The 14,115-nt window shown below is 49.7% G+C and overlaps 1 protein-coding gene across 4 annotated transcripts in view; it reads right to left on the reverse strand.

The window, feature by feature from the left end:
* Positions 1-3,671, reverse strand: part of KANK1 (KN motif and ankyrin repeat domains 1) — a 133,756-nt gene extending 130,085 nt beyond the window's left edge. For all 4 annotated transcript variants that reach the window (XM_063319924.1, XM_063319922.1, XM_063319925.1 and 1 more), the window contains exon 1: positions 3,488-3,671. The gene's annotated coding sequence lies outside the window, so the exon portion shown is untranslated. The remainder of the gene's footprint in view (positions 1-3,487) is intronic.
* Between the last annotated feature and the right edge of the window lie 10,444 nt (positions 3,672-14,115).

Consider the following 14,115-nt stretch of genomic DNA (forward strand, 5'->3'; position numbering starts at 1 on the left):
GATGTTAGAGTGTAATTCATAGTACAACACTGCTAGAAATAATCTGCAAAAAAATGATCAATTAATGCTGACTGTCCATTTCTGACGTGTATTATTACTTCCCTTCAGGTCCCAGTCTTTTGAAAGCTGGGAACAGCCATGTAATTTGCATGTTATTTCCCCTCGGTATGTAGCATCTATTAATGGCAGCAAAAGATAACCGTGGAGTGTCAGATTTGACAAGTCTAAGTGGTTTCCCCGATTTCTGCATGAGATGCGTAAATGCCTTTTTATGGCACCACCAATTATTCAACCATGCAAACAGATACCATTAAGATCCTTAAAATGAATCATTTCCCACTAGAACCAGACACATTATAACTTTCATCATAAATCTGAATCTCTATTCAAGACAAACTTATTTCAGTGCTTACATAAGATTCATAAAAAGATATTGTGACTTCTATATATTTTTATATAGCTCAAACAAAAAAAAATTTCAAGTACACCCAGTAAAAAAAATACAGCTGGCATTTCAAGCCATCTGTAAGTTACATTTACTGCATCTTTAATAAGTTAGGTAGAATCAAAACTTCTCACAAGTTGTTCATCGCCACTTTATATTGCAATTCCACATAAACTTCTCATTATCATCGTTTAAACATCATAACCTAATCATTAGGTTAACACTTGTCATCTTGCCACAACCCACAACAACTTAGAAAAAATTCATACCCGTGCATGTATATACTCATAAGCTTTCAAGCCACTTTGCAAGTTCTGTGCCTCTTCCATTTCTAAGGTGCACAGGGAAATTCAGATGGATCAGACAGCCGGAGCAGTGACGCCTGAAACTTCTCCTATGGCCCATTAGTCAATTCCATTAGCTAAATGAGTAGGGAAGAAACCCTCCTTCCCCATGACCTACCGCTACAGTAGGTGCTGACACCACAAGAAAATTTGCAACTGTCCTCAATTAACAACTAATGCTTTAGTAACTAAAAGCACGTTCAGCTGCCCATTTGTGACAGTTCAACAGTGGCTCTGCATCATTTGCAAAAGAGACTCTTCATTTAGACATTTTCATTTCACTTTCAGCATCTATTATTTAGACATACAGGGCACTGCAGAAACTGAGACCACAAGCTGTACCAGGGGCTTACAAGCCTGAGAAAACTGCCAGAATGGGAAAAGGCAAACAGATATTGGAGGCGGAGGAGTAACCAAACAGACTCATCTCATTCAAAAGTCATTTGTGGAATGAGAAGTACATCCATTGCCAGTTCTCCTAAGGAGGTGGTATTCTGAGAGACCTGCTACACTGCTGCTTAAAAACAATCCACATTCAGCTTTCAATCTAAGGACCCAGTTTTATTCTCAGTTTCTCCAGTGCAATTTTGAAATAAAGCCTAATATCAAAAGAAAGCAGGTGTGTACAAATTGAAAAACTAAGACACTGGGTACTCCCATATAGGCTGCAGTGCTAAAGAACTTGTCACCAAATTACCCAGAGTGGTCATCAGTAATTTATTTAATGGCAGTATCATGTTTGCCACTAGAGAACCATCTACCTCAGCTGTTGAATTTCCATCTAGTTAGAGGTCTAGCAATAAAAAGGGAAAAACCCCACTGTGGCATCAGACAAGAGAAATACAAAAGAGTTCAGCATAACATCCAATCCCACCAAGCACATGGACAGGTAAGGCACAAATTTTGAGGTGCCCAAGAGCCTGTATCCACCTACACTTCTGCCCAAGCTGCTCTCTGGCAGCAGGAGTTGTACTTGTGCGCCCAGCATTGGTGTGACCCACGTTTGCCCACACCCAGCACTGTGTGGGATGCTCATGCAACAAGCTCCCACACCCAAGCCCCCCGATGTCTCACGCACCAGAGCTGCCACTTCTCTTGCTCAAAATGGATGGAGGTAGGACCTGGGCTTCCCTGTCATAGGACAACACCTTATCTTCTGTTGAGATCTGCGGTAAGGTGACATTTTACCTAGTCACTAATACGAGGCAGGTGTTCTCAGCCAGAAGAGAGATAAGACTTCAAAGACGGTGCTTGCAGCACAGGCTGGGGGAAGCTCCACTGCTGCCAAACAGCCCCACTGTGCCTCACTGGCATCCGCTCCCTTTGGAAAACTGACTCCAGACCTGAAGTCCCAAGCAGCACTCCCAAGGGCTTGAAACCCCACCTGAGTGAAAATGTCAGGGCTTGGGCACTTTGTAAATTAGTTCAGCCTTTCTAAAACTCACATTAACCTAATAAGCCTCCTCTCACTTATCTCATATTTTCCTCTCTTCACAACATGCACCCACACAACCTTCATTCAGATCCAGTCACCCTGACAGAAGGGGTGAAATAAGAGATATCGGATACTTTTAATAAGCAAATTGTCATAGTCACCTTTCTTGGCTAGCCAAGATGCAAGGTTGTCGACTAAGCAAGAGAACTGCCAGATGGGCTCTGCTGTTAATTAAAATATTTGAGAGCTTGATTTAACAAAAAGCACACTATGGCTGACCTTAACATCGGTACAAGATAAACTTAGCTCGGTCTTATGTGAAACCCAGGGCCAAAGAACTCAGAAAAAAGTCACTGTCATTACTGAGGCTTGTAATTATGCCTGAAACAGTTTTTACACCTAACTGTGTATCAAGCTATAGGGCTTCACAATGTTCTTTGTTTAAGAGAGAATAAGATTGTTTTCAAACACTTCAGACTGTCTTTAAGAGCTTTTTGAGATCCATGAAGAGCAGCCAAAGTTCAGGCATATTCATAAGCTGAGCATCAAAGCCCCTAAGACCTCTCCCCTACACCCCTCCCATCCACCCCACACACCCCCCTCCAAAGAAAAAAAAAAAAGAAAAAAAGAAAATCCTCTACTGTCTTTTTAAAGTACCAGCTCACAAATAAGACTACAACCAAGACAGTCCATTTAAACAAAGCACTAATGAACACAACTCCCGCTGTGGATGTGACCCATTCCCCACACGCTGGTACCCCGTCTCCCTCCTCTCCTCTGTACCGATGCTCCCCACCCCGCGTTTCCATCCATCCCGGACGAGCACGAAGGGGAGCAGCCAGCCCTCAAGGGCGGGGGGGAATGGCCGAAACCTGCCGGTGGGCTCCGGAGAGCACGGGTCGGACGAGCACCGTTGTGAGGGGCAGGGCTGGGATGCCCCTTGGCTGCTCCGAAGTAGAGACGGGATGCAGCGATGCACAGAATACGCCCGTCCGTGCCTCCCCCGCTCCCCTACCCACTCCCCCCCTCCCCCCAGGCAAAATCACGCATTTTCACTCAAACCTAGGAGCGGGTACCGATACCAACAACTCTCCGCCGGGACGGCCGCCTCCCCGCCGGCAGGGCACCGCCGCGGCACACCGCCCGCTCCCGGCGCCGGACGGACCCAGAGGCTCCCCCCGGGGCGCGGTTGCCCCCCGACCGCCCCATCCTCGGCCCACCGCCCCCAGCCCGCCCCATCCCCATCCCCCGCCCGCCGCTCACCTCCGGGCTCCACGCCCCGGCCGCCGGCGGGGGAGGAGGCGGGGGGGTGGTGTGTGGGAAAGCGGTAGTAGGGCGCTCAGGATCCCTGCAAAACTTCAGACCACCCCCCAACCCCCCCCCCCCCCGCCAGCCCGCACCGCCGGCAGCCCGCAAAGTCCTCTCGCAGCCGCTTTGTACCCGCCGGCGGCCCGCACTGCGGCTGCGCGCTGCCCAAAATCAACAGGGCGCGCTTCCAGCCCCCCGTCGGCACCCTCGGCCCTCCCGCCCCCCTTGCACCCCCCCCACCAGGGCCGTCCCTCCGCCCAGGGCCATCCCTCCACACCCCCAGTACTGCAAATTCTCCCCCGCGACAGCAAATCCTCCGCCCCCCGACAGTGCGAGCTCCGCACCCCCCTGACTACGCCGCCTCCGGCAGCGCAAACCCTCCGTCACCCCCGGCGGTGCGACCCCCAGCCCCCCAACAACGCAGTGCCCCCGCACCTCAGGGCGTCCATCCCCTGACGCAGCTCCTCTGCCCCACCGCGGGGAGGGGTGGCGGGGGGAAATTGGTTTTGGGCCGGTTTTGGTTGGGGGGGAGCACGGCGTAGTGTGCAGGCGGCGGCGCGTCTCCCCCGCGCGGGTCCGGAGACGCGCTGGAGAGCGAGGGCCGGCGGCGGGGAGCGGGGCTGGCGTCGGGGGCTGCGGCTGAAAACAGCATCCTTGGGGAAAACCTGCGTGAGGCTGACCTTGGTGAAGTCTTCCCTGTGCTCGGGCTGGAGGGACTGATTCGAAGCCTACGAGAAGAGCGTTGGCCTCGGCAGGGTTTGGGTCAGATCCGGTACCTGGTGAAGGCCAGCGCTGCCCGGTGCCCGGGGACTGGTATTCCCCACCGGGGGCTGTCACGTTAAATGCTTTTTTCGGTCTCAGAGCCTCGGCAGAATGTGCCCACCGGCTGCCAGCTGTTCTGCTGCGCAGGGCTGGACCGGGGTCCCGGGCCAAGGCTTTCAAAGGAGAGCAAAATGTGCATCAACTGCCTCTGCATTGCTTTCGTGGAGCTCAGCTTAGAGGCAATGTTTTTAAACTTGTGCCTTGATCTTTACTGTCCAGAACAGGCTGTCTCTAAAGCCTTTTCATCTGTGCAAGGATACAGTAGTCCCAGTTTTGTGTGAGCCTTGAGTTTCTGCTTAACAGTTTAAATATTCGGAATGGATTGAAGCATGGTTTCTTTCACTCCTCCCACTCTTATCTCAGGTGTTATCCTCATTGACCCGGGGCTCTCAGATCCCCAGGAGCAAGTGCTTCAGAGGCTTTGTGGTAATGCCAGGCAGGGTTTCACAGCTGGGAGTCAGACAGTCCCTCCCAAAGACAGAGAGGTCAGCAAGAGAATCCACAGGCCAGGAGTAAGCGAGAAGCAGGAGACTCAGTGAAGTCAGGGGTGTGACAACACTCGGTCTTCTTTTCCAGTTCTGGACTTGGGACCCTGCGAGGTGATTATTGTTAGTTACTTCACAGCACAGAAGGACACAACTGTGTCACACCTCTCCCAGCTTTTTCTGTTTTTTCTCCTGTAGCGGGCTGTCAAACACTGGTATCTCCTGACCTGCCCTTGTAATTTCCTTCTTTCTGTGTCATTCCTCTGCTTTCCTTCTGCTTTTCCCTGTGTAATTCTCCTGAAATGCTGCATATTTCCAGGTGGTTTGTTTTGGGTTTTTTTTGCAGACATGATACCTGCAGCTCATGAATGGAGACCAGCAAAGATTGTGTCAATGGATATTGATTCCAGGATAGAGCAAAGAGAATATTAAGGAAATTTATAAATCTCTCTGTCTGTTTTTCCCAGCGGACCCCACTCAAGTAATGGTAGACAACAAATGGTAGGGTTTTCTCGTTCTATAAAAAGCTAACGGGCTCAGTGATATTTCCATCTAAATCATTTCCAGTATTTCTTCTGAAATCTCTGAAGCCATTAAAACATTTTAGAGATGAAATCACATCAAGTGTTTTTGTAAGTAAAGCTGCTATGACGTTGATACAAACCATCTCTCAAACCACTAAGCTTTTATTAAAAAAAAAGAAGCTTTTATAACTTTTAATTCAAGAGCACGTATTTTTAGCAATACTTGCAGTCCAAATCTGTGACCAGACCCTGCAACATTTTTTAAAACACTAATAGTTATTAATCCTGACTGTGCTAAGTTTCCATCCAGAGGCTAATTTTTATGGCTGAGTTACCAACCCTAGAAAAAATGGGGGACTGATGAAAGAAATAGTTGAGACAACAGTGAGCACCACTTACCATTATTTACATTAACAACCAAAAAGAAAGTATACCCAGGCCAGCAAACAACTCCTTAGCATCAGCTTATTCATCCGAATAGTTGGGTCAGGACCATGTTGTACCAGAAACTGTACAAACACAGAATGAAAGCACTCCAGACTACGGCAATGAACAGAGCAAGCAGATAGGGCTCTTTCCACTTCTCCCACTTAATCCTTTCTTTCAGGAGTTGCCAGCTCTTGACAGTTTAAACAAGTGAAATTAAATAAATAAGTCAATTGTTGCGTTACCTGCGTAAGAGTCACAGCAAAAGACTTTCAGCGTGGTCATGCAGTAGATGGGGCTTTTTTCTTTGATGGTGCAATTAAAACCACAGGGTCGTGGTTCACTCTTCAGCGCTTGGGGCTTGTCTGGCACTGCAAAGAGCTTGCAAAGTGCACTAACCGGGAGCCTGTGGATCTGCCAGATGGGGCAGAGCAGGGACACAAGGGAGCGGAAAGTGAGAAGGGCCAGTAAGCACCTTCCCCTCTGCTCCGTCCGCCCTGGCCTCCTGGGCACGTGCTCATGAGGGAGTTTGGGAGAGGGGACATAGACCCTCCGTAGACTCCCTGTAAAGCACCAAAGAGAAAAACCGGCTTCAGACTGAACTGATCGGGGCAAAGCCTCAAGGAGAGAGGGGGATGAGGATGTCAGTTCCTACCCCTTCACGGATGGGAGCGGTGAGGAGCGAGCGGGGTGCTGCTCCCCATCTGGGCATGCCCTGGCTGGGGCTCTGCCACTGGCCGTGTCACCCTCGGATACCCCCGCGCAGCCTCCACCTTCCACCGAGGGCTGTGGGTGTGCATAAGTTTGCCTCTCTCAGACCAAGCACCAGCGAGAAACACCGAGGAAGGAACAGGTGCTTTTGCAGCGCTTTTCCAGCTCCCAGGGGTGTTTTTCATTTAGGACCTCCTCTGGCAGGTAGGAAGGACGGAAACACCATTAACATTTAGCAAAAAAGAAACCCATTCCGCAGAAAACCCCCATACCCACCTATTTCCTTCAAAAAGCCCGATGCCCCATGTCTGTGAGTAGGTAATCGTTAAGTGGCACGTCCAGAAGTAAGTAAGGATAATACCAGAGAGAACATGTTGTATTTTTCCATGATCTGGATCTTGTCTAAATGAATATTGTGTATGCTTTGGCAGAGTTTTCTGTGAGATTTTGGGTTGCACACAGCACAGATAAAGCCTATGCACACATAGCGCTCATATGTTAACAACAAGGGAGATGTAAGAGAAGTCATCCCGCCCAGTGTCATTTTTGGTGCATTGAGCAGGGACACAGGCAGAATGAGTTCCTGCAGACTCTCAGGCTCCATCCCTCTGGCTTTTAACTCACTGTGCCTGAAGGCTGTTCTGTGTTGAACATCCCGCACAGCGCACTCGGGAGCCTTGGGGCTGCTGGAGCATGAGGAGCCTCAGCATCAGGATGCTGGAGCATCAGCAGCCTCAGAGGATGGAGGTGCACCTGAGTGCAGGTGGTCTGGGGGCTAAACTTAGAGGCAGGTTGCACCAACCCTACTCCCAGCTGTGGCCCATAGAATCATAGAATTGCTGAGATTGGAAGGGACCTTTAAGATCATAGAGTCCAACCTTTAACCTACCCTGACAAAAGCCACTTCTAAACCATGTCCCTCAGTGCCCCATCTACCCTTTTTTTAAACACCTCCAGGGATGGTGAATCCACCACCTCCCTGGGCAGCCTATTCCAATGTTTAATAACCCTTTCAGTGAAAAAATGTTTCCTAATATCCAATCTAAACCTCCCCTGACGTAACTTGAACCCGTTCCCCCTCGTCCTATCACTTGTCACCAGGGAGAAGAGGTCAGCCCCCATCTCTCTACAACCCCCTTTCAGGTAGTTGTAGAGGGTGATAAGGTCTCCCCTCAGCCTCCTCTTCTCCAGGCTAAACAACCCCAGCTCCCTCAGTCGTTCTTCATAAGGTTTGTCCTCCAGACCCCTCACCAGCTTTGTAGCCCTTCTCTGGACACGCTCCAACACCTCAATGTCCCTCTTGTAGCGAGGGGCCCAAAACTGAACGCAGTACTCGAGGTGGGGCCTCACCAGTGCCGAGTACAGGGGGATGATCACTTCCCTAGTCCGGCTCACCACGCTATTCCTGATACAGGCTAGGATGCTGTTGGCCTTCTTGGCCACCTGGGCACACTGCTGGCTCGTATTCAGCCGGCTGTCAACCAACACCCCCAGGTCCTTTTCTGCCGGGCTGCTTTCGAGCCACTCTGCCCCAATCCTGTAGCACTGCATGGGGTTGTTGTGACCCAAGTGCAGGACCCGGCACTTGGCCTTGTTGAACCTCATACCATTGGTCTCAGCCCATTGGTCCAGCCTGTCCAGATCCCTCTGCAGAGCCAACCTACCCTCAAGCAGATCAACACGCCCGCCCAGTTTAGTGTCATCTGCGAACTTACTGAGGGTGCATTCGATCCCTTCATCCAGATCATTGACAAAGATATTAAAGAGAACCGGCCCCAGCACCGAGCCCTGGGGGACACCACTTGTGACCGGACACCAACTGGATTTAACTCCCTTTACCACCACTCTCTGGGCACGGCCATCCAGCCAGTTTTTTACCCAGCGAAGAGTACACCTGTCCAGGCCATGAGCAGCCAGTTTCTCCAGGAGAATGCTGTGGGAAACAGTGTCAAAAGCTTTGCAAAAATCCAAGTAGATAACATCCACAGCTTTTCCCTCATCCTCTAAGTGGGTCACCTTATCATAGAAGGATATTAGGTTTGATAGGCATGACCTGCCCTTCACAAACCCATGCTGACTGGGCCTGATCACCCTGTTCTCCTGCATGTGCCGTGTAATGACATTGAGGAGGATCTGTTCCATGACCTTCCCAGGCACCGAGGTCAGACTGACTGGCCTGTAGTTCCCCAGATCCTCCTCCCTCACGCATCCCATACCCTGGAGGCAAGGGGGAAAGTCTGGAGAGAGGAAGATTTTCCCTTAGTTGAGGAGGACCGGGTCAGAGACCACTTGGCCAAGCTGGACATAAATCCATGGGCCCTGACAGGATGCACCCGCGAGTGCTGAGAGAGCTGGCAGATGTTATTGCTAGACCGCTCTCCATTGTCTTTGCAAGGTCATGGGGAACAGGAGAGGTGCCTGAGGACTGGAGGAAGGCTGACATCACTCCAATCTTCAAAAAAGGCAAGAAGGAGGACCCAGAGAACTACAGGCCGGTTAGTCTCACCTCTGTCCCTGGGAAGGTAATGGAGCGACTCATTCTGGATGTCGTCTCCAAACACATAGAGGAACAGGAAGTTATTGGAAGTGGTCAGCATGGATTTACCAAGGGCAAATCATGCCTGACCAATCTGATAGCTTTCTATGATGTTATAACGGGTTGGCTGGATGAGGGGAGAGCCGTAGATGTCATCTACCTTGACCTTAGCAAAGCTTTTGACACTGTCTCCCATAACATCCTCATTAGGAAGCTGAGGAAGTATGGGCTAGACGAGGTGACAGTGAGGTGGATCGAGAGCTGGCTGAGTGACAGAACTCAGAGGGTTGTGATCAGCGGCACAGAGTCCAGTTGGAGGCCTGTAACGAGTGGTGTCCCTCAGGGGTCAATACTTGGACCAATTTTGTTCAATATATTCATTAATGACCTAGATGAGGGGAAAGAGTGTATCCTCAGCAAGTTTGCTGATGATACCAAGCTGGGAGGGGTGGCTGACACTCCAGAGGGCCGTGCTGCCATCCAGCGTGACCTGGACAGGCTGGAGAGCTGGACAGAGAAGAACCTAATGAGGTTCAACAAAAGCAAGTGTAGGGTCCTGCACCTGGGAAGGAAGAATGCCAAACACCAGTATATGTTAGGGGCGGACATGCTGGGAAGCAGCTCTGAGGAGAAGGACCTGGGGGTCCTGGTAGACAGCAAATTATCCATGAGCCAGCAGTGTGCCCTTGTCACCAAGAAGGCCAATGGCATCCTGGGCTGCATAGGGAAGACTGTGGCCAGTAGGTCGAGGGAGGTCATTCTCCCCCTCTGCTCTGCACTGGTGAGGCCACAACTGGAGTATTGTGTCCAGTTTTGGGCTCCCCAGTTCAAGAGGGACAGGGAACTACTGGAGCGAGTCCAGCAAAGGGCAACCAAGATGATTGTGGGACTGGAGCACCTCCCTTATGAGGAAAGGCTGAAAGAGCTGGGACTCTTTAGCCTGGAGAAGAGAAGGTTGAGGGGGGACCTGATTATGTTTACAAGTATCTAAAGGGTGGGTTTAAGGAGGACGGAGCCAGGCTCTTTTCAATGGTTCCCAGCGACAGGACAAGGGGCAATGGGCACAAGCTAGAACATAGGAAGTTCCGTTCAAATACACGGAAAAACTTCTTTACAGTGAGGGTGACAGAGCACTGGAACAGGCTGCCCAGGGAGGCTGTGGAGTCCCCTTCTCTGGAGATCTTCAAGACCCGCCTGGATGCAGCCCTGAGGGATGTGCTTTAGGCAATCCTGCTCTAGCAGGGGAGTTGGACTAGATGATCTCTAGAGGTCCCTTCCAACTCTGAAGATTCCGTGATTCCGTGATTCCAGCCCTTCTTGTGGACCTGTTTGGAAGCGTGGAAAGGAGCGGGATCCTCTCTGCTCCTCTACTTGGCAGCAATTCTTTGCTTAACTGCAGCCATACAGGAGCACGAGAGCTCATGCGTATCTTAGATGTTGCCTTAGGTCTTCTCCTAACTGGGATGGGCATCTATGGCTCCACAGCAAGCAGCTCCTCAGCAGCACAGTGGGTGGAAAAGGCTGAGGCTAACTCACTTTTTGCACCCCCAAAATCTGGGATGTTGCCAGTCCCACAAGGTTCACAGCTCCAGGGGAGCCCCCGAAGCCACCACAAACTTGGCCCCATTTGTTGGCGTAGTGGCAATGGCCCTGCCCTGTAAACAAAACAATCCTATTGGAATTTTATGAACAGAGTAATTCTGCTTTTCCCAAAACAAAACAAAACAAAACAAAACAAAAGGTTGAAACATTCTTTCCATAGGAAATGGCGATGCTTTCCCATGCCTTATTTTGTCCATTCTAGAAATATCACTCGCCTGAAAAAAAGCCATATTTTTATTGGAAAAAAAAAAAAAGGTTTGGTTCATAGGAAGTGGTGTTCACAGCACCTGCCTAAGCCTGATCAGAGTACTATGACCCCCTGCCGCCCCCCCCTCCCCCCATTCCTCCCTGCTTTTGTGGGGTCTCACACAGAGAGGGGCCGAGAGGGGTCAGAGCTGTGGCGCTGGGACATCTCCCTGCAGGGGCCTGGGTGTGAAGGACACTTTGAAGTGCTGATCGCTGCTAAGCAGCTGCCCCAGCCAAAGCTGAGTAGCAACCTCAGGAATTAAGTAAACCCCAGTTTTAAATGCACTGGACCTTTTCTGCCATGAATATGCTGCAAACTGTTGTGGAAAGCAGGGGTGACACATTGTGCTGGTGTGAGTGACCCCACACAGTGGGCATGGCAGCTGAGAGTCAGATTAATCCTCTCCGCTGGCAAGCCCATAAAAGCCCAGATTTTATTCTCTGTGTACTTACTGTTCTGACTTGCTTTTAGGGAAGCAGTGGTTTCAGTAGGTGTACACATTGTCGCTCTTTTCTCACGAGCAAACCACGCCGCATGGCCCATTTCCGAGCACCATCTACAAAGGAGAGATGTTAGGCAAAAGAAGGCAGAGCAGTTTTCTGGTTCAGGACTCCCATTGGCGGCAGCCTGGAAATAAGACCGCATGCTTGACTGTCAGTCCAAAGTGAAGTGAAACGGTGCCGCGTGCGGCTGCGTCTCCATCGTCTGAGTTCTCCGTGCTGGAGGGTACGTGCTGCTGTTTGCCACACATTGTCTGGGGTCTCACCATTAGGCCTACGGATATTTGAGGCACAACAGTGTTCTTGATTTGTGCATGAATGCACAGGAATGCAAGTCCAGAAATCATTTACCAGAGGAAATGTAGCACTTGCCTTTTCCCTTATCTTTAAAGGAGCGGTGTCAAAATACTATGTGCCCCAAGGTTTGACCAGCTCTAATAAGACGGAGGAAAAGTTGCCACAACTTTGCCTTCTAGATTTTATCTACCTTTTATCACTGAAATATTTTAAAGAATGCTTGATTCTGCAGAGCTCCCAGACCTTTATTTTACTTCTGAGCTGGGTGAAGAGGCCACTGCAGTTTAAGTTGAATCAACAGCATCATGCAGTTGTATTACCAAGCTTAGTCTCTGCAAAAAGCTTTACTTGGACTTGACGTCTGTCATGAGTTGTCTGAGAGATTAATATAATAAATTCCTTAAGGGGTACATACATACAGCAACTGGGGGCTAGGACTACTCTGGGGAGTCATGCTAAAACCTAAAAGGGTCAGCAAAGGTCTATTCGGACACGTGTGCTGGTAAAGATGAGCAGGTCCACATGCCAGCTCATGAGAGGGAGAGTTGGCTCGGACGAGTTCACAGGATACCCGTTTCACATGCCAGGGCAGGCAGAAAACATTTCACAGCACCTCGACAGCAAACTTGAGACTCACAGTAGAAGACAAAAGCAACAAGCCTTGGGAGAACGCAGGAGCTTTGGCAATTTCTTGCTGGAGAAAGGAATTTGTTAAATGAGCTCCCAAAGTTAGACTCAGTTTGCACGATCCTAAATCTGTGCATGTTCACCCCAGGGAACTGCACAATCAGAAAATTAATGACCCCAGTATTCATTTCCCTGATGTGTGGCTTCTTGGAGAAGTTCCTCATCACGAATTTTGTCTCCACAGCAGGGGATAAATGGGACCTGAGGGACACTTTGAAGGACCCTTACATTTTACATACAAGACATTTGGAGTTTCCTTTCTATCTTTGTACACTGCAAATTCTCAAATTAAAATTTGCTCTGTGACAGAATTGAGCTATCAAGGACCGCTCGAATGCACAGACAGATTTATTTGCTTTGTATAAATGATGATCTGATTTCTGTGATACTGATTTGATTTCATCAAATTCATTAGTCAATTGTCTTCTTAGAATGGGGTTTCTCAACTTTCATCCTAGTTTCATATTCACAAGGGGGTTTTAACTTAAAGGCATGGTACGTTTTTTTTTAAAATGTGATTAGGGTGTGGTGGGCCTTGACTGTAAAAGTGCAAGCCAAAAAACTTGATTGGTCATTATGTTGAGATGGGCGGTCAAGCTATCTTCTCCTGTTTTTCTCACCTGCTGGCTGACTTAACAAATTAGGGCTCATCTGATGGTTATTTAGTGACAATTCTGAACACTAAAGGTCTCACCTTGACCAGTGATCAGGCTGAAGAGGAGAACAGGTTCTTCCTTCCCATTTTGCAGACATGAGTGTGAAACTGCTTTGGCAGAGACTGGGGAGACCTTTAGCTGCTCTTGAAATGCATGCCTCACTGATTACTCTGTGATTGATAGTGCGGGAGGTGGGTGTAGATCCTCTCTCATAACTCTCAGAGATTCTTCATCCCGAAACATCTGATACTGGCCGCTGCACGGGTAGGAAACTGGATGAGCTGAGCAGCATGCCAGGTCTAATAACACTATGGTTCAACAAACTCATGACTACCAAGTGGAAGTTTTCCGCCTTCAAATGTACTTCCTGACAGCACAACCTGGCACAGACAGTGACTACAGGTTCCTCCATAACTGAGCTGACCTATCACTTTATTTTTGCCAGCCAGAGGCTTTGTCTGGAGTCTGGCAGTTTTTGTGTAGGCACAGGTATCCTCTCAGCGTTTCAGACCACCACCACCACACCGATGCCATGGTGGCCGCTCCCTCCTACGCTGGACTGTCGCACTCAACCCACATGTAGGTTCACAGCGGTTGGGTACAGGGATCTTGGGCAGCATCACGGCGAGCAGAGATGGGATCCCTTTGGAAGCGAACCGCTGAAGTTAAACAGAGGATTGAACAAGCTCCCGTTCTGCCGCTGCGAGTACTGTGTGTTAAATGCTTTTCCTTAGCAGGCTGTGGGGATGATCAGCAGTGAAGGAAGGCTTAGCTGGCCTTTCTAGGAGGGTCACCTCTGTCAGTGAAACACTCTGAGTGCTGGGACGGCAGCTGGTGCCACCAGTGCCCTGGTGATGGTGCCTGGGGTGGGAGCAGGACCCCAGTAACTGCGAAGCCACTGGTGGCTGCATCCTCCATTGGTTAGCAACAGAAAAGATTAGCAGTGAACCAAAACAGGCAGAAATAACAGGATATTCTGCCTTTGTCCTCTGTTTCCTCAAACTATGCCTGCCTATGACCGCATTTCCAAGCTGAATAATTTCCGTCCTCAGCATCCCTTTCGTGCATAGGCCATGGAAACAGTGGTCAC

Source organism: Chroicocephalus ridibundus, chromosome Z (genome assembly GCF_963924245.1).
Source record: "Chroicocephalus ridibundus chromosome Z, bChrRid1.1, whole genome shotgun sequence".
In the NCBI taxonomy this organism is placed as follows: domain Eukaryota; kingdom Metazoa; phylum Chordata; class Aves; order Charadriiformes; family Laridae; genus Chroicocephalus; species Chroicocephalus ridibundus.